Genomic DNA, 21684 nt, shown 5'->3' with positions numbered 1-21684 from the left:
AATATGAATTTAAAAAACTAACATAAAGTGAAACACCTTTAATTGTGCGCTCGTCATCGCAACATATAAAGAGCGGCACAAGCGGCTGCATGAAATCATTCGATATGGGCAACGTTACCGGTCGCAAAAAAAAAAAAATTAAACAGAAACGAAAATGCAATTATGGCCTCTGAGATTCGACGGCGTGCGCGGTCATCTTGAAGGCTGGTGCGTTTCGCCGATCCCGCTAGGTGCGCTGAGAGCCAAAGTCGGCCGCAAGGCCCCCCCCCCCCCCCCCCCCCCCCCCCCCCTCTACAGGAGTGTCCACTCTTTACGTTTACAATATTACGCTTATGGGGAAACCGGCAGTTGGTTCTTTATTCTGTGGCCGTGGGGAAACCGGGATACGGCGCTAGAGCCATGCACGCGGCAAAAAGAAACCGACTGTCTGGCCACCAGAGCACCGGTTTAGGAAAATTAATCTGTCTGTTCTGATTACTAAATTGCACATTAACTGTAGTTTCAGAATCCACATCTAAAAGTTCAGGTGCTCAATTCTTGGCCAATCCCCCGAAGTGGGTACGAGCCACGTGCTGAGGACATCATCATCATCAGAGCACCGCGTTCGCTTTATCCAACTGCGCGGTCGTGACCCGGTGCAAAGACGACGACAATAACGGCCCACGTGTCACCAACTCCGAGGATCTTCCAACTGCGACCGCTCACGATGAGTCCCAGGGGCTCAGCGAAGACGCGCAGCAAATGATCGTGCCCGAGGCACCCGCGTGTGTTTTTCAAGACGCAGCCGTTCTACGAATTCTTGGCGGTATTCCTCCCACCAAGGCGCCTCAAGACCGGCGGGAGTGCCAACACGCGCAAGTGTCTGCCGTTCCAGTTCCTGCCGCATCATGTGACTGATATTTTCAGGTCGATGACGCCTAACACGACCAAGAGCTTAATTCGGGGTACAAGTGCACCTTCGGTTCCGGTTGTTCGATCGGCGCGAACAGGACGACAGCTACCCTTAAGATTTCAGCCTGAAGGTCAACAATGAGCCGTTTGTACTGCCAGCGTCGATTCCCGTCCATTCCTCCGGCGAGTTGACCAGACGTATATGACTGCCGATTAACATCCTCTCTTCCTGTTTTCTGGATCCTTCGGTGAAAAAGAAAGTTTTGGTGTCCTGGCGGGCCGAACACGGCCGTGAGTACTTCGCCGGTGTGTTCCTGGTTCGGAAGCAGTCGGTAGCGACGATTCTTCACGAGCTGCGGCAGAGAAGGATTGCAGAGTGCAGCCCTGACGAGAGCGTTGGTCAAGAAGAAGGTGCAGCGCCAGGCGAATAACGACGATATCGCGGTAACGAGCCGTCACGTTTCACTCACGTGCCCCCTGAGCAAGAACCGAATGAGCGTTCAGTGTCGCGCAGAATAATGCAAGCATCTGCAGTGCTTCGACGCGCCCAGCTACCTGCAGGTCAACGAGACACGGCCCACGTGGACGTGTCCCGTGTGTGGAAAGCGGGCCGCCCTCTCGTCGTTGGTCGTCGACCAGCTGTTCGATCGTTCGAATCCTTGAGTGGGCGCCCGGCGACTGCAACAGCGTTGTTTTCCGCACGGGTCCTGGACTCCCCCGCCGTCGCAGGTGAAGGTTTCTGACCGCGGCGATAGCGCCAGCACTTCCACCTTTGCAACACCATCCTCGTTGACTGCTTGGCGTTCATAACGACTTTCGGCGTCCTTATCTAGCGACCAGGTTGGGCGGGCCAACAAGCGGCGTAAGGTGAAGGTTGTTGACCTTACCATGGATGTTATCGACGCTACCGAGTACAGCGACGGTGACGAGGCGGACGGTGGCGGTGCTGGCGTTTGTCTTCGTCCAGAACATGCAAGCACTGGGCGTGGTCCTGGTGAGACGCTCAGTACTATTCCACCCCATCTACCCCCACCTCGCATCATCGCCGGACTTTGGGGAAGTCACAAACAGTGCCGGACGCAAATTTGAACTGCACAGAATCATATTGTGAAGGGCATAGCATAGGTTCCTCAGAGGCCTTCTGCCGTGGTTATGTGGATGCAGCGCATTATTCTGATTCGTTTCTTTGGCGTTCTTTCCAGGTGCTGCGCATGCAAACATTGGCGCACCCCTTCAGAATGCTTACGGCTGTAGCAGCTACTTATAATTGTCGCTGCATTGAAAGTGCCCATTGATGTCGACCCGTTCTCGTTTGCGGGGTTTTTTTTTTATGTAAATGGGGAATCTCGTATGCCGCATATAGTTCCAAGTGCGGTCCCTTTATTTGTAACATATTTTTTTAATAGTTTCGACGCCTATGGAAGTCGTCCTTCGCGTCGATAAAATCGAACTCAGATAGCAAACTGAATCCGGATTATTTATCAGCTCGTTCTAGTATTGCGCCCAGCGAGACGAAAATAAAAAAAGTATGTGCTAAGTGCTGCATCTCACCCCCCTCTCCACTCAACTTTGGTAGCTGCAGTGCGTGTGACCGGTTGTGGTTCGAGCGCAACGTGGTACTCGTCAGTGCAATTCATTCGGAGGAACACCGAAGAAACGCACGACAAGCTTCGCTTACCCCCATCTCCTCGACAGGGGAGGGGCTACTGATTTTTTGAGATGGCAAACCGATTATTTTCATTTTTAATATTAACTGATCGAGTGTACTATCCTGTCAAATGGTTTTGAAAAATCTAACAGTATTAAGTCTATCTGGCCACCTCTTTCAAGAACCTTGAAAAATTCATTAACTGTTGTAATTAACTGAGTTATCGTCGAGTATTTATGCCGAAAACCATATGGAAAACCATCAGTTATAATGTTTTCTTTCGTTAAAAAGTCGTTAATGTATTTTGCTAATATATGCTGAAGCATTTTACAGGAACTCGAAATGCAGGATATGTGACGATAATTATCGACTTCTAATTGAGAACCCTTCTTAAATACAGGGATGGCTCTTGCGACACGCCAATCTTCCGGTAGCGAGACAGAATCGATTGACTTCTGAAAAATTATCACTAATAGGCGAGCAACTTGGTCAGAATATACCTTTAGGAGCGTATTTGGAATATTATCCGACCCAGGCGACATTTTAGTGTCTAAGCGCAATAAAAGTGCGGTAATGCCTTCTACAGAAATGCTGGTGCTGTTAATATTTTCATTATCATTGGATACTTCGGTACGTGAGCCTGAACTCTTAAAAACACTTTGTAAAAAGGTGTTAAATGTGTCAGCTATTTCTTTTTTATCCGTAAGCACACAGCCTGGTACAGATATTGCCAAAATTTGGCGGGATTTTCTGTCACAAAGCGGCCGCGCTTAACAGTGAAATAGCGCTTCCTTGATTCTTGTAATTTTAACCTTAAATGAAGCGCTAAATTCTGTATAAAAGCCTTATCACGTTCTTGCTTACAATAGCTTTAATTCTGCGTTTTAAATGAATCATTTCTCTCATAATCCATGAGTTACCTCGACCTATCTTTTTCATTTTCTCAGGAATAAAATTACAGATGCAAAATGCACAACACGGTTTATACTTTGTTCACAATGTATTAACGTTGTCATCACAAAACGAGAGAAGTGTTTGTTCCAAATGAAATTTAATATTTGAATCATCAGCTGCGTCATAATTTGTTACATTTATCAACTTGGGGTTGCTTGAATGAGACTTATGTGGGAGCACACTTGTAAAATTAACTGATCTGTGGTTAGAAATGCCCTCGCGAACTTCAGTTGTGCAGTTGCTGAAGCCAGATGAGCGGAGGACAAGGCCTAGGGTGAAATATAAAACCTTGGTTACAAGTGTAGGAAGCAGGACAGTTTGACATAGGCTGTACGCCAGCATCGTGCCCCACATTGTTTCAGAACCATTTACATCCGTGGGGCCGTATGTCAATGAACACCAGTCAATGATAGGAAGATTGAAGACTCCAGCGATTATCAGGTTCTGATTCCGGTATCTATCTAAATGATCATATATTTAACAAAAAGTCTGGATGAGCACCAGGTGGCTTGTAAACTCTTGCGACAGCGATTTGATTGCTTGACGGCGATTTCAGTCGAGACAATGCTTTTATCATGTTCCTTACGCCGATCGCACCATCTTCCGCACCCGCACGCGACGTTACTACGCTTGTCAAAGACAGCTCTGACCCCGTGACTGAGGGCATGACCGTCATTAGAATGCGCCACACTAGACATGGCATAACTATATTCACGAATGACAGGCAGTGCCATGACCGCTTTAAAACAGCTCTTGAACGAAATCAAATCTCCAGTACCGCATTAGCAGCACGAGTGGCACAAAAAATGACGTCCCCACGTTCGCATCATAGGCGTATATAGATCCTGATGTAGCTGCGCATAACCTCGTTGCAGTTGTCAATGCCGGAAACCCAGCCATTCAACTTAATCCCGCCTTCTGCTACATACATGTTTCTTTTCGAGAAAGATCGGGCAAGCACACACATGAGCTTGAGGTCGACGCGACCACTTTCCGCTAACTCATTGCCCGTGGTAGAATAAGCACAAAATTAAGTGGAACGCCAATGCATTTCTCCGCAAAGTTGGGGAATTAATATCTTGAAACTGGTGTCACCCTGAGAATTAGTTCCAAGTGGATCCGCCTTGCGAACTCCATGGCTAGAATTTGTAAATTGCAATATGGGCCATAAGGTAATTAGTTAAAATGTAATTAGTGATTTTTTTAATTCGTCGATTATGCATTTCAATTTTTTGTGCAAGTAATGTCCACCTCTTCGAGTAGACCAGCTCATGAACTAGAATTGTGCTATATGCCGCAGGCAACCGTTAAACTTTTTTAAAGTGTTCGCTGAAACATTTGGTATAGTGCACGGACGCAGAGAAAGAACAAGACACACACACAACAATCACTTCTTGTGTGTGTCTTGTTCTTTCTCTGCGTCCATGTACTATAGTTGTGCTACACCGAAAAGCCTTCATGATGGCGTATCAACAAGCCCAAAACTCCACACTGATCCAAGGCACACTGGTACATACTTTCAGCCACTCTACGTATTAATTAAAGAAATACTACGGTCACTTTCTGATCGTTTTTCATTATTTATTGCCAATTACTTTGAAACCACAGGTTTTCATGTCTGTGGTTCAGTAAGGGTTTTGGTGTGATGTCATTACAGTATTTATTTTCTGCATAATCACTGTTGAATGTGCCAATTGGGCTGGATTTGTTTATGCTGCGCTTCTAGCTTAAAACATTCATGTCATGAAGTTTTTGTAGTGCTTAATTATAGGAAATTGGTAGTATTGGTCGTCACTTGCTTACGATATGTGGCTCGTGACAACACTTTCAGCTTTGAACATTCTTATGTAACGTGTAAGGCATTCATTGTTCAGCATAATCGCTAATGAGTGTGCTTATTTGTAATACGTGACAGTGGATCTCAGTGAATGGGGCTAAACATCAGTGGAGACAAGAAAAACTATGATTTACAAGCGCAAGATGATGTCTACAAAATTTGCGGTGCTGTCTTGCCATCATAATTTTTCTGGTACTTTGCCTTGGATTAAAAAAAAATTATATTGTTCCACTACCGCGAAACCTTGGTTTGAATTAGAGGAGGGTTCGATATTTTATTAATGGGTTGTGGCGAAAAAAAAAGAAAAAAAAAAACAGGGAGAAAAAAACCTGAGAGGACAGAAGCTACAGTAAAGCAGAGTCAACAAAAATTTAATTTATGAGTGGTAAATATTTTTCGGTGCTTCTACATTGTCGGGCATAATACATTGCGAGCTGAGCAGCTTTTGGTACAAATATCCACGTGAGAATGCCACAGCTGTCAATCCACTAACCAGAAAGCAGCCTTACTCAAGTGTGTACGCGTACAACATATTTAGCAGGTTAAAAAAAAAAAAGTCGCAGTTTCGCTTGAAAGGCGAAGCATCGATTGCGACAGCAAATTATCAGAGAGCCACACGAAGTAAGGATAGTACTTTTATCGGCTGTATCGACTTGTAAACATTCGCTTGCTAACCAAATTGACAAGCACATATTGCCAGCGCGCACAGCAAACATGAACACATCATACTGGATGACCGCGGACGCTCGTTGTCAAAACGCTGGCGTGAGGAGACGTGGCAGCAACAGCGAGCGAAGTGAACTGCGTGCTAACTGAGCGCCGAGAACGCACAACACGCACAAAGCATACGAGCCGCCGACGCACCTAGACTGAGCCTCCAACGCAGATCGCTCTCAAGATACGGCCGCGCGACCAAGCGCAGCCACATACGCAGTTGCAGCTAGGGTATCAAGGCACCCTATTGACTCTTTTCGCGGAGCAGTTTGCTCTAGAGGAACGTGATGGCGCTTTCGGCGGCGCGCCATACGTTGCCTCAGCGAATGCGCATGAATACGAAACCATTACTGCGTCTACCCTCCTACTGTGCGATCAGCTGTCGAAAATGCAACTGGGTGTGCGCTAATGCACTGTACCCAATTCATACTGCAAAATGTGTAACGATAAAGGGAAGACGTGTGCGGTAGTTCGCTGCAAAAATAGTGATTCACATATTAGAGTGTTTTAGCTGAGCGCTTGCTGTCCGCTCCGCTCAGACCGGTATATGCTAGCAAATGCCACACAAACACTTAGCGGGAACGCTAATGCGCTTGCGCACAAGGCTCATACCGTCAGCGGAACGAAGGCCGCAGCCCTCGCTCCGCTACAAAGCCGATTAAGCGGAGCGTGACAGCGTGTCTACTTGGCCTCTTCGTCATATTGCAGCCGAGTTGATGACGCATCGCTCGCGTCTCGGCAAGACGCGCTTATCAAATGAGAAATCTACGCAGTTCCCTGCAGTAGACAGTTTTAGCAGAGCGCCGCTTACGCTCCGCTCCGCTCAGATTTCACGCTCTGAGATACTGCACGGAACTGCGTAGATTTCGCATTTGATAAGCGCGTCTTGCCGAGACGCGAGCGACGCGCTATCAACTCGGCTGCAAAACGACGAAGAGGCCAAGAAGACACGCTGTCACGCTCCGCTCAGTCGGCTTTGCAGCGGAGCGAGGGATGCGGTCTTCGTTCCGCTGCCGGTATGAGCGTCGTGCGCAAGCGCAACAGCGTTCCCGCTAAGCGGTTGTGTGGCATTTGCTAGCATATGCCGGTCTGAGCGGGGCTGACAGCTAGCGCTCAGCTAAAACACTCTAGTATCTCAGAGCGTGAAATCTGAGCGGAACGGAGCGTGAGCGGCGCTCTGCTAAAACTGTCTATTAATGAATGGAATCAACCTGTGTCGCAGCTGCTGCATAAGGAATGCCTGTGTTGGCCCTTCGCGATGCACGGCTTTCCTCAAGGATAAAGAAATATAATTCATCCACCTGCGCTGTATAGCTAACCTCCGAAGAAAGAACTTCAATTCCGGAACGTCGGCACTTGGGAGTGAGTACCGCTCGTTACAAAATGAAGTAGTGCCACTTACTGGCATTGTAAGTTTCCCGCACCTTATCTACATTCTACACACATCCACCCTTACTCGCACGAAAACTTACGCCCACCCTATCGCCAACGTGTGAGTGAATAGGCGCACACTTGAATCAATGTGCCGGAGCATGAGTGGCGGCGACTACACCGACAAGACACGAATGCTAGAAGCTGAATGTTTCGTGACGGTCCACAGAGTAAGCGAGGGACTAGCGATAATCCGTCTTTGCTACGGGCTACCACAAAGTACAGAACATTTAAATTCCAAGCTTTGTGCGCAGCAAGAACAAATTTATCGCAGCAGAGCATACGCGCGAGTGATTACGCTAAAAATAAACAAGCAGATAGTGGCCGCACCGAGGAACTTTACTGAGTCAGAAATAGCCGCTGGTTCAAAATGTTTGCCAAAATAAAGAACGCATAGCACACTGATCCCGATTTAATTCATAAGCGGAAAGTTTGGACAGCTTGGAATACATTTCTAGCCCCGCTTTTAGTACAAGCACCGTATAAGTTGCTCACGCCGTTTGGACAAGGCGTAATAAGCTCTGAAAGCACTTACATGTCCTCTAAAGCTGTGGCCAAAGTTTCGTGTCGTGCACGCAGTCACCGTCTACGATACGCGTCGAAACAGAGGTTTGCTGCGCCGCGCCGGCGTCACGCGCTTGCATTGTAAACGCGGAGGCAACGGAGGCGGCTGAGGCAAGCAATGGACGCGTCACCACGTGATCAAACATGGCAGCGACCACGGGAGCGTCGCGAAAAGGGTCAATAGTGCCCTGTTGCAGCTAGAGTTACTGTATATGCTCCCTAGGGAGCAGAGTTGCGCGTAGGTCCGCCACCTTGCCTAGCAAGCAACCAAAACTGTGTGGTGAAGCCGAACTCTGTTTTTGCAGGCGACATGCCTACCATGTCATCGGTCGACCGTGGGCGCTTTTCCATCGCGTGTGGACCGCTTTTCCGTCTAATCGCAAACAAAGCGCATGGAAACAGCTCACTGGATAAAATAGTCAAGAAGAAAAAAGGCGCTGCTGATTTTTAACGCGCGGCGTGAGATGCAGCGCGAATATTATTAGTTGTTTTTTGGACTTGTGCGTTCACCTGTGCACCTTCTCGGAACTTTCCGCTTTCCGAGCGATTGGTGGAGTTGGGAGCAGAGCACCGGTTTAGCTTGTCCGGTAATCGGGTAAACGCAGGCGTACCGGGCGTTGCGGCGTGTTGGCGGAACCGTAAACGTGAGCGGCCTGTATGGTGCTGCCATCTGATGGCGCAGAGCGCAAACAGACAAAAACAGCTAATATTGCAGTAACCAAGTGTATTTTACTTCGCTGCTGGCGTAAGTTTTCGGAAGCAACACGATTACGCACGTAACAGCGAACGCCAAGATCGACCGGATTCGCTTTGAACTTGGCTAGCGTTAACTTGCGTCAATCCAGTTCACTGCAGCGGGGGCGTCGGGAAATACAAAAAACTTGCCGGAGCATCAGCTTCTCCTCAGTTCACGGTTGCTTGGAACCCACGTGATGGCGTTCGGCCAATGGAGGCACGATCGGCGTTCATAAATCAGACGCGCAACTCTGCTACCTTTGGTAGCATATACAGTAACTCTAGTTGCAGCCGGAGCAGAACGCCCCCCGGTGCCTCGTGCGCGGTGAAAGACGGCGCACTTCCTGCCCACTTCCCTCCCTTTCGCGCCTGTGAGATTGAGCCACGATCGCCGGCTCCCCTCGCACACCTTCACTCGCACATACAGTGTAGGGCGCGCTGCGACGGTGCTATCGTTAAAGTCCCTATATAAGAAAAGTACCGCCATCTACTCTTTCCTCCGCCGCCTCCTCTCCTAAGGCGCTTGCTTTTTTTCTTTACTTTTTGCTTGCGAAAGCCAAGTCGACTGGTGGCGCACCTAGAAAGTCCACGTTGAAGCTTTCAGGCCGGGCGCGCGCCGCCGCCGCCGCCGGCGACTGCGGCTGCGCAGAGGACTTTCAACATGGCTCTGAGGCGGAAAAAAAAAACAACATAAAAAAGCGAAAAGCGCGCGCTATCATCGTCCAATCGGAGATACAGGAGAGAGAGAAGCGGCGTTTATGAAAGGATGGCGGTACTTTTCTTATATGGGGACTTTAGCTATCGTCCTTGGTCTTTATACGCGTAACCTCACGGCGACGATGACGGCGATGGCAGAAATTCGCCTGGAGTGTCCATTTAATTGCTACCGCAATAAAATACACTGAGAATCTCCTGCGGGAGTTATCTGAAAGATGCGTAAGCATTTTGTAGTAACGACGTGGTGTTCAGTGGTCGTATGGTGGTGTGTTTCGTATAATTCCGAGAACGATCGCGAAAGAATCATGAAACAGATAAGCGCGGTTGCAACACCAAACTGTTAAGTGAGACCTGCACGAGAGGACGTAGAAGAGGCGAGTAGAAGCAGTAGCGCACCCAGGATCTCTGCCAGGGGGGGGGGGGGGGTTGACATTTTGCCAATACCATCTAAACAGCACTAAATTCAATCTCCTCGTGGGAAATTGTCAAAAAATGCGCTTTTTGCGAGTGTGCAGACGATTGTGCGTCTTACGTCGTAGTTGCAGTACTCAAATGCGCAAGGAAAGACAAGGGGTTAAAAAAAAAAAAGGGGGGGGGGGGGGGGTTCGCCGCTCACTTAGCATTGAAGAGAGACGCGCGGTTCCAAGTCTTGATAGGGATCTGCGAAACGGGCAGAGTGCGGCATGTGCTGAGAGCTCCGTGAGCGCTGTGTTCTCGGCGCCTCGTTCTCGTTGAAGCGACAGGAAGCGGGAATATACATACAGTCGCCCGCTGCTGCGGGATCTGTCTTGAAAGCTATCTTCTTACGGGAAGGACGGACGGACGGACAGTTTTCTCGTTGGGTAACCATAGAAATGTTTACGCATTAAAAAAAAAGTGGAGTTTAGCGCATCCTCAAACTGCACAGTGGGTTATGAATGCACATTGGTTCATTTTCGGGTAAAACCCGATTTTACCCGATTTTAACACCCCGAACATGTTTCAGGAGAATCGGGTGAACCCGATTGCTCCCCGAATTCCAAAACCACTTACCAACCTATTCTTTTTTTTTTTTTACGCAGCACGGAGTTTGCGGTGCACACGCGCTATAGCTACCCTGCCTCGGGATAACGAAGTTAGGTTCCTGTTGGCTTAAGTGAACATCCAGTTTCCCAAGCGGCGTGCAGCACTGTGGACGCTATACGCGACTCTCAACCAACCGCCCAACGAGCTCTCCTAACGCTGAGTTAGTAACTCATCATGACATTCTGCGGAGGCCAGCTCAAGAAAAGCGACAACAGGCGTTCCAATAGGCTAGAAAACCCTGATGTCCCACCCCCCGATTACCAGCTTGAAACAGATCCCTAATTTTAACGCGTTAGCGTTAAGGAGCTCGTGATACCTACCCATTAAAAAAAAAAAAAATCGATTTTCGGAATGGTTCCACAATAAAGCCGATTTCTCCCCGATTAACAGCTTGAAAAATAGCACCCGATTTTTACCCCCCGAAATTAAAAGAAAAATAAAACCCGACAAACGAACAACCCACGCACGTAGTGCAGGGGCACCGGATTGCTTTCGACCATTTGGTTACAGTGTACTATAATTTGGTGTTCTTCAACGCTCACCTGAATCCAATTACAGACATGTTTTTGCATTCCACCCCTATCGGAATGCGGCCGCTGTGACCAGGAATCGCACCGCCCCGGTCGAGGCAACGCGTCGTGTCTTGAGGCAAGAAATGGCTAGGCGCGGCGTAAGCGTCATCTCTATTATAGTGATCTAGCCGGTGAAAAGGCAGTCACAGACCATAATTTCAAATAAAGGCTTCAATTAATGAATGAATAAATGAATGAATCCATCAATCAATCAAGCCCGTTCAGGCGGTTCGCCAATCCACTTTTCTTTATTTGAAATTCGCGCTCCTCAGTTGTTATTACGATCGCCGTACCACTCAACGTTAAGTTTGCAAAGTAATGCCACTTGCTTATGGCCTCTGAGATTGCGCGCGCTGAAGCTACCAGTGCGCTTAAATTTCGGAGGCTATAACTTGCTTGGCACACTTGGCGCTTGGTGCGCTTTAGCCTTTGCCAATTTTTCTCTTTCAGGCGTTTCAGTTTTGTTTTGAGGCTGCGTATGTGTGTTTGACAACTGTTTCCACTCCCTCCTTTTCGGAGTCATCGTCGGACGCCGTTTTCTTCGACGCGCGATGGTTGTGTTGTCGTTAGGAGGAAGCACAGGTAGGTTAACAGCGTGATGCACTTGTTATATGTAGCTGCTAACTTGCAGTTTCATAAGTTTAATCATTTGACTCCTTATTTGCACAGTGGTGCTCTGGCTGTGGCTCAGCGTATGCGCTGTTGAGCCGTGTGCCGTAACCTTGGTCGCAGCTTTGTCGTTCACAGCCGTTGACGGCACATGAAGGTGGCATGAATTTTTACGCAGCATTTATCATGCAGACTATCGAACTATGATCGAAAAGACAAAGACAAACGAGAAACCATCATAGGAGACTACTCGCTGTGCGCGCTGACCGAAACACACCGTTCTGCTACATGCCAGATGCTATGCTCATGCTAACGCAGCGCAGAGGCAAAGCGCAGAGAACAGACGCGCTTGTTGCAACACACCAACCTCGCTTGACTGCGCCGTGTTTCGTTTGGATTTATTTGCAGTGACGTGATGCGATGACGCCCACTTGCAGCTAGTTGCGCTGGCGAGAGACGTTTTTAAGGTGAGTGGCTTGAGATGTTTTAAGTGCAACACAGATAATTTCATTGACTAGTGTGTCATCCGGACAGCATTTAATCTGGTTTTGTGTTTTGTGCATCAGAACACTCGCTTAGAAGCGCTTGCTTAGATGTAACTTCACACAGCCACACGCAGCATTCGCGTCAGTTGCTCCAGAGCGTCAATGAATATCGAATATGACGCAGTAAATAGGCGGTACGCTTTGGGGCTGCTTGTATTACTGCGTTTCATTCCAGTATTTGTGTTAGGTATCAAGGTGAACATCGACGGTCTGGGTGTTAAGTACTTGTAGACCAGTGTTTCGGCATCGCCTCTAATATATTTTACTGTTGATTGGCGAGCATAATACGAAGGATTGGTATGGGCCACTGGTTGATCTCTGTTGCTGTGAGCCCCGAGAGATTATTTTCACCACTAGTTTCTTAGGCCAGTTGAACAAGGCTACAAAATCGGAATGGCCCTGTTGAGATTTCCACTGGCACTCTTATACCTAGGAGACAGAATTAGCCTTGGGAAACTGCCAATGGGGTGTGCGTCAACTAAATTAAACTGGTAGCTCTTTTGGTCGGCCTCATTCGCCTTGATTTTGTGGGCCACAGCTGAGCATGTTCGCGTCGGTCGTATTACTCCTCGTGTTAATCCTTGCAAGATGCCGTCTTGTCTCCTTTGTTTCAGCTGTTTGGGCCCTGCCAGGTTTTGTCTTCATCTATAATCCTCTTGAAAGTCTTTGTTAATGTTCTTACCGACAAAAAGTACTTTCTTTGCTGTCTTGTTTGCTACTTTGTGGAGCTATGTGATTGTTGATAAGTACTGTGTTCTTATTAACGTTTTCAGTAATGATGACTTGCTGCCACCAAAGGGAATGGCTGTAGGAGGCAAGTACAATGGAACTCATAGTGACCAAGGTACATTCTTTGTATACTGAACTAAATCAGAGGTTAAGCTCTGACCAACAAACATTTGCATTGCTTTTACTTTGCTTGTGCTGCTTCGTTATTTGAGACTTTGTTTGAAATCGTGTAGTTTAGCATGCTTCCTGAAATACCTTGTAGCCCTTGGCACATTAGATTATTGGTCTGGTGATTGATTGAATGGCATCTACGCAACATAACCATTTTCTGTATATTGGAATAAAGTAAGCTCCATATTGAAATTCATTTAACACTTTTTGAGCCCGCTCACCTAATCTGCATAGGATGTGTTCATGGGACATTTAGGATAAATTATGCGCACCTCTTGGTGCACACCTCTTGTACAGGGACGTGCATATTTCACGTAAAATCGTCGAAAAGGATTTTGCGCTTACTACTGCTCTGTTCTTGCTCAAATTTCACAGAAAGATCGCATTTTGGAGTCTACGTCATTCAGTGCTACTCTTGGCACAGATACTTGCCTGGTTTTAAGAAAAAATTTAAAGTTGCCTTTGTTTATGGGGATGCAAGCTGCCTTTGGGGATAGCCGATATTCTAATTGACATTAAGAGAAAAAAAAGGACCTGAGCAGGCCATGTAATCCATAGGATGGATAACCGGGGGACCATTAGATTTACAGAATGGATACCAAGAGAAAGAAAGCACAGTTGAGGATGGCAGAAAACTAGGTGGCGGTGATGAAGTTGGGAAATTTGCAGCTGCAAGTTGGAATCAGCTAGCACAAGACAGGGGTAATTGGAGATCGCAGGGAGAGGCCTTCATCCTGCAGTAGACATAAATATAGGCAGATGATGATGATGATGAAGCTGCTGCTGAGACGGCACTAGCATAAACTCGTGTCACCGCCTGCCGCAGAAAGCAGCCGCCCAGAGAGGGTTGCTATGTATGCCAGATTCCAGAATAGAGGCCAACATTTATCTTAAATTCCTGCCTGCACTGTAACATGGAATTGTGGGTCCACTGCCGAAGGAGGGAGACTTTTCGTGATCTTTATCTCTTGCATTGCTGATGTGTGTTAGACAGATGGTGAAAGACCCCCAAAAGCTCAACTAACTTTGGCAATGCATACACTTATTTGTTAGGTCACATTGCCAGGTGCATTGCCAATAGCAACAGAGTCTGCCAATGCTGCCAGGTCTTGTGGAAAGAAGCAATGGAATGTGCTTTTAAAACAAAACAAAAAACACCCCAAAAACATTTGGAGGTGCTAAAAGCAAAAATAGGCATATATAAGCACAAAGGAGAGAAATAGGCATTATAGGCACAATAACATCAGTGCTAAACCACTTCTTAACCCATGCTCATGCGCCAAAAGGGTGGGGCCTTGGCACACTAGAACAAATAAGCAGTTGCCTATAATTTTGGCCTCTAGTCATAAGTTTGAACCCTGCTGAGAGACAAGGAGTAATTTTTTTCAGCTGAGTAGCACTTTTGATGACAAGCAATGTGACATCCTCACGAAGGACTGCGTTTGTGATCTCATAAATGAAGGTTTTGTGCTGCGAGTGGTGTAGGGGCCTCTTTAACAAAAGTCCACTCCATAAAATGCTTTCGACTGACTCATGTGCTTTCTTATAGTAGTGCAACAGGTCTACTAATACTTTAGAACTATGCAGCTTGTTCCCTTGTCATGTTCAACAGAGTTCAATGTTTGACCCTTATGGACAAGTCCTGGCAGTTGAGCAAGTTAATACAAGCTGAGGCCTAAGCACATCTGCTTTGGAAGTAGAGGATGAGACATTACATTCGTGCTTTAAAGAAAACTGAAATACAGCCAGCTACTATGGCAGTTGAAAAAAATTGCTGGTATTGTTAGCAAGGCAAATGTTCAGCGGGTAAACGTTGTTCCGTAAAATTTTTTTCCCATTTTCTTGGAAGTACTTGTGCATGTTCATTTGCTGAGAGCAGGTTGCTCTAATGAATGGCTTAAAGGCAGATTTCTGGGTTGTCTTTTGGCTCCATTTCTAGCCCTGCAAAGGCTTCTGGCTTCCCTGGAGCAGGTGTGCCAGAAAGCTCACAGTGGGGATTGACGACCGTGCCTTCCTTGCTGCTCTGCTCCAAAACAAAGCCCTCCAAGCCTTGGTCCATGTACGTTGTTGCTCAGAATTTTTCGTCGGTTCAGTGTTCTTGAGAACTTGGTGTAAAAAGTTCATCTTTTGTCAAGGTATGATCGGTACCTTTCCTGGCCACTGTATATAATGCAATGCCTGTTCACACATTTCTTGAATGTTGCCTGCATTTTTTTCCAATCTTCCAGGACAGTAAGTATCTGTGAATAAGGCGTATGTAGTATTTGGATGCAGTGTTGCTTTATTGATTTTCCACGTGGTATAGATGATTATACTGCCATATCATATTTAAGGCCAATTGCCATGAACTTTCACTTAAAATGTGTAATATATACTATTGAAGCAATCTTGCCAAAGACTACTGGCCTGGTAATTGTCTAAATTTTGTATTAGAAGCCTTTAAATAGCATCTAAGCAGACAGTAAACCCCAGCATGTCGCCTCCGAGATTTTTAGCTTCTCTTGAGTGCTGCTTAATCTTGGACATGATGCAACACTGCTATGCGAAGTAATACTATGGACAAGGACATAAAGAACTAGGACACCAGACACACATGAAGTGCAGACTAACCCACGTATTTTCAAGCAATCCTCGACTTGAAGCTCTTCTTCCACTCCATCAAGTTGAACACAGCGCCGCCCCTCAACTGAAAGACACTATCTCAAGAATTGCTGTGGAGCGTCAATGAGGAGCAGTGACCCCTTCTGTTGAGGAGAGGTGCTGCCATCCGCTTCCTCAATTCGAGATGGAGGACTTAGAGATGTAAAATTAAAAATTTTGGAAAAACATTTTTTTTTCTCGTTTTTTTTCAACCAGGATAAAATTGCAAAAAAAATATAAGTGTAACGTCGCAGAATACAGAACCTGCAAGGGAATTTGGTCAAAAGGAGGAGTTTGGGAGTTTGTAAAGCACCTGGCCCCTTGCCTGTCGCTTACAGCAGATTCCCCCTTCTTCTGCGGCATGCAAAGGAAACTGGTCCAAGTTTAGAAATGTGCACACTAAGCTATGCAACAGGCTCGTAGGGGATCGCGTGCAAAAACTTGTGCACTTGAACCTCCATGTCCGGAAGGCTTTGTCCACTGCACAGCGAAGCGTTGGCGCCTCAAGCAGGAATGAATCGGACACAGATTTGTTGGGCTGGACGCTTTGATGTGAAATCAATGCCTTGGCATGAAATCCTGCCTAGATTTTGAACCCGACAGCTCTGCCGGGACTTTTGTGATGCAATAATGGGTAACAATTATATATTCTTTTCAGCGTCAAAGAAATGTGTTGTGGTTTTCGTAGCTCTGTGTGCAATCGTTGTTTTTCCAATTTTTCGTATTTTTCTGAAAAAAAAAAAAAACATGAAAGAAACCAGTTTTGTTTCACGCCCCTCAAAATTTCATGAAATTTTACATCTCTAGGAGAGCTAAGTGAAGGAATGTTCTAGAATACGGGGGTACAACTACTCTCGCTATATATATTTTTGTGGGATGTTGCGTCTGCTGAAGGACGAATCCCAACATAAAAACGTACACTGTTTATTCGATTAGCAACGGCAGCGGACGAGCATACCGACGCTACGCTCGTCTCGGAGGCGGAAGAAAGAAATGCTCCCCTTTGAAGCAGGCCAGCCTGTTTTTATAGCAGCCGTCGGTGACGTATACCTCGGGAGACGCTGCGATGCAGAGACGCAGTGCATCGGGGACGTGCAGAGTGCGTCTCCCCGATGCATGTCTCTCTCTGCGCATCGAAATATGCGCAGAGTGTGTCGCCACACTTTTTTCCGTTGCTGTCATCAAACAGTTGTTAGTCTGCGCAGAGTGTGTCTAGTGTCCTAGTTCTTTACTTCCTTGTCCATAGTATTCCTTCGCATTGCAGTGTTTTATCATCTCGCAGAACCAAATGGCCCACTACAACGCACTATTGGGCTAATCTCGGAGGTCACGCAGAGGGGCCGCACCGGTTTTCAACATTCTGGGTCTTGTGTCATTTCCAGCGAGCTGTAACAGATGCTTTTTTTTTATCCTTCCGTTTTTGGTATTAGAAATGTATATTTTTGCGACCTTTTTGTGAATAATTCACTCATATTTGAAACATATAATTTTGCTTGAAGGCTGCTATCTACACTATCTGAAACTTGGCTTTTTACACAGCCCAAAATTTCACTGTAGTTGAGCTTTTTGAAGATTTTTTTACTTGAATGTTTGAACTGTTGTCTTTTGGTACATTTGACTAGTTATTTCAGAGCACTCTGGCAGTGAAAGTTGTACAAGACAACATTCAAGCTGTCTTTCGTGGTACACAATTTCCAAATGTAACAGTCAAGCTTTATTATACAAATTAACTGGCTCATTCTTGTAATTAACTTCTGCTTTACACAGTCCTTGTTGTGTAGCTGGAGGGCTCTTAAGTGGTTACTAGGAGTACTTCAGTCCAAGTTTCATTTGAATTGAATAATAATATTAGAAAGAAACTACTTTTGGTTGTTACATCGAATACGGAATATTTTCTCATTTCTAAGTAAACTGAAATGTGAAGGGTGTGTTGAGTGTGTGTAATATAAAAATTGTTTATTTACTTCAGTTGATACTGTAAATGTAATTCTACTCAGAACTGCATGTACATTCAAATGAAGTACTTTTAAATGAGAAACAACAGAAAGATGATCGTATATGTGGCACATCATATGACAATGACAGTAATGAAGCACAGAAACGGCATTTCACCAGATTCATGTGGAGTCATGTGTTTGTTGAAGTAGCAGAGTGAAATTCTGTGACACTGTGCATCAATTTAAAGGGATGCAGACATGGTGAGAGATTGTCCAAATAATAAATTGCTATGCCTAAATGGCAAGGCATCTCTACTGAATGGCTGAAAATTGAGTAAAATTTAGGTGTTACATGGGTTTGCTCAGCAACTGGCACTTCTGTGTAGCAACCACTGTTCCCCTGCAGCAGAATCATTCGGAGCAGTCACCACTCATCTTTCTCCCTGCAAACTCGCATAAGTGTTGTTATTCCTTTTATTTGAACAGAAATGAATATTCAGTAACTTTGAATAGTGAATTCTCAAATCTAACACAAATTGAATGACAAACTATTTGGTTAATAACTTAATATTTAATATTTCCAATATTGGCACACCCCAGTTTCCTCTCACACACACTGTTTCCTCTTCCGCAACCAGTGAATCTCCTCTTGAGTCGTCGCATGTCGTATTGGCATCTATCGCTGCCAACCCTATTGCGATAAGCCTCTTTATCTGTTTCACAGCGCATGTGGCGAAGTGTCGTTGGAAGCATATACTGGATGCTTTTAATAGGCGATAACCCAAACGCGCTGCTGATCCTTGCTGTAGGCAGCGCAAAGTGAGTGTCATGTTTTGCTCTGGCAGCATTGTATTCTCGTGTCGCCCACCATCTCGAATCTAACACAAATTGAATGGCAAAGACGATTCGGTTAATATTTAAAATTTTGTATATTCGAACACCCCTAATTAATACAGTAGAACCTTGTTGATATAATCCGTTTCGTACAAAAACAACAAAGCATGTCTCGCGCCTTGTGGGTGGCACCACCAGCTCGATGCGTGTCGGCGTCTCGTGCCGCAATGATTCTCTCCGAGTGGGCACGTTAAAACTGCCTACCAAAGTGCCCCACCCAAAGAAACTGCTGACCCAGGTCTAATTTGAGGAGTGAAAACATCAAGTTGCGGAAGCAGCGAGAAGAACAATGCTCGTGCACCAGCTTGGTGCACGGTGCACATCGGCACCTCATGCTGTAGTGATTCGCACGATGCTTTGCTTTACATAGATGTCAGCTACAATTGAGTCTGCCAGATTTTTTAGCGACTTTGGATCGTACGTTTTCCCGGTTACTACATTTATCTCATGTTTTTTTCCATAAAGTATGAACGAGGTTTTACTATGTAGTCAAAGAGTCCATCTTTGTTATATAGCTGACTTGTTTTTAAAATTTTTGGTTCGAGGTTGTGTTATTCTAAAATTTTATTGAAGTTTTCTTGCTTATATAGCTCTAGACTAGTATGCAAGTTACCAATTCTTGTTCATAGGGTGCATTAGCGAATGTAGTTTACTTTCAATATGTTGTACTTACATTTTTAGTCTGTTCATTGTCATTCAAATATTTTTATGTCTTGGCAGATACATACAAAGATTGTCAGCTTCAGCAACAAAGGAATTGCTCCTTCCAGCTGCGATGCCTCACTCACTGCCGAAAAGGTATTAGTTTGTTCATTGATGGGCTTCTTTAAAAAATACATTTGTTGTGGTATCTGTGTGATGCTTAACTTCTTGTTGCACAGGTGTTACATGCCCTCCAAAAAATATGGAGCCAGAGGCTAAGGAGCTCTGTATTTTGATATCTTCCCCGCATGTCAAGGTGTGAACTCATTTTTTCTTTTTGCTTTATTTGTGCATGATGTTTTCATTGACTTTAACAGGGTGCTCAGATTTGTTTGTGTAGTTATAATAGGGAATGTGGAAATATCTTAGGGCTTCTGGGCGATGAAGTATTAAGCCAAGGAGTGATTTGAATTTAGGTCCCTGTAGTTATAAAACTGAGTGAATGAATGGCCTATATTGCAGCATCATTGCTTAGAAATCAAGTATCTATGTACATAAACAGGACAATGTTATTATCTGGCTGTTCATGTTTATTTTTTTGACATTGTTGCACCCGTTCAGTATTTATTAGGGACATTCAAATACTGAAATTCCTGAATCAAAGTGGGTACGAATATTTACAAAAAATAACTGTAAAACATGAATACTGAATATTTTCCAATTTCTACAAAAATTTATATGTATGCATTTGCATGGAGTTTGTCTGGTAAAAAAGTCTTACATTATTGCATACATGCATATAATGCTGCCCATAACTGGACATACAATTAACTGAGGCGCTTGTGAATTGCAACTTCTTACAGTTATCCTGCGAAGCATGACAACAGTGTAATAAAACGAGAACAGCACATCAGCAAATGTATGTAGAATGTTGCGCTTGTTGAGGAAGCCAAGTGTAATACTGCACTGCATGTCAGTTAAGGAGATGCAATAGACATGAGATGCATCATGTGCAGATCTAATGCATGTCTTGGAATCTTTGTGAAGTGGTTAATAAAATGCTTGCCCATTTCATTCCTGCGTCTTTCGTGTAAAAGAAACTGGCGTGCGCACATGTGCTCTCCCGCACACATGCTAGGCAATGTGACGCACGCAGTGATCATCTCAAAGAGCTAGTTGGTGTTGGCACGATAGAAGTATACGTGCGATTGTGGCCCAATGGCTAGAGCTTTGGGCTGCTGCACTGAGGGATCAAGGTTCGATCCCACCATGAGGCATGCAATTAAATATTTGTAAGAGCTATTCGGCAAGACAGCAGCAACACCCAGCAGCCACGGTCAAGAAAGTCTGCGACAGTTCGCAAAAGAAGAGCTTCTCTCAAAAAAATTATTTGCTTAAATCAAAACAGCAAATTCACAGGGTGCCTAAAGATTCTCATTAAATGACTGGAAGTTATGTTACCGAAGTTCGATGCTCTGTGTTCTGTGAGAAATTGGTTCCTCTCCACAGTACCAGTGATTGTTATGCAGCAGAATCATTTGGAACATTCCCCACTTGCAACAGTCTTTTCCCCTTGAGATTCCAATAAGTGTCGTTATTGCTTATATTGAAACAGAAATGAATATTTGACAATCTTAAATATTGAATCCTTGAATCAAATACAAGCCGAATAGCAAAGACTATTTGATTTGCGTATAAAAATTTCATATTCACACTCCCTTAGTATTTATGCAGTCAATTAATCTGTCAACAGGAGGCTTGTAGCTATACTTTGTGTTAAGATTTTGTCATTCAAGTATGGTACTAATTGCTTGTTGGTTGTTTTCTCTGATATATTAGTTGCTTATGCGAAACGGTTGTCTTACTTATAATTGACATCTATTCACCAGGCTTTGCTTGAGGCCCACGACATTATAGCAAAAAAGGACTTTCTACCATCGCTCAAAGAAGCAATCTATGAAGCTGAAGAGGATGAAGAGACCATCAAGATAGTCCAGCTTGTGAAAAGCAACGAGCCATTAGTAAGCTTTGGGTACATTTTTCTGCAGTTTAACCCAAAGGAGATCTGCAGTTTAATCCAAAGCAGGTTCAATTTAGCCTTCTGTGGTGACAGCTATCGGGCATTCATAGAGATGGCAACTTTAACCCTTCTATGTGCTCTTGTTATGTAGGCACGCATGCTAAGTAACATTCCCAGTGACTTGTTGTTTCTAGATGTGTGCCATGATTCAAGGAAGAGCTTTTTTTTTAAACGCTAGTCTCTGTGTCACTCATTTCATTGAAATTCATGTAGTGGTTTCATTTTTTATAGTGCTCAGCGAGAGTGCTCTGCACTTGTTTGTCACCTTCGTGCTGCAGGAGCTTTTTGTGGGTTTGTGTGTTTCTGGAG

At 45.2% G+C, this 21684-nt stretch overlaps 2 pseudogenes; both read left to right on the top strand.

Annotated features, from left to right (window-relative positions):
* The first annotated feature begins 706 nt into the window (after positions 1-706).
* Positions 707-2400, top strand: LOC119449488 (E3 SUMO-protein ligase PIAS1-like; annotated as a pseudogene).
* Positions 2401-11586: 9186 nt separating this feature from the next.
* Positions 11587-21684, top strand: part of LOC119457106 (MAGUK p55 subfamily member 7-like) — a 56169-nt pseudogene continuing 46071 nt past the window's right edge.

This window comes from Dermacentor silvarum, chromosome 1 (assembly GCF_013339745.2).
Source record: "Dermacentor silvarum isolate Dsil-2018 chromosome 1, BIME_Dsil_1.4, whole genome shotgun sequence".
Taxonomy (NCBI): domain Eukaryota; kingdom Metazoa; phylum Arthropoda; class Arachnida; order Ixodida; family Ixodidae; genus Dermacentor; species Dermacentor silvarum.
The sequence above is the reverse complement of the archived record's forward strand: the minus strand, read 5'-3'. Positions and strand labels throughout refer to the sequence as shown.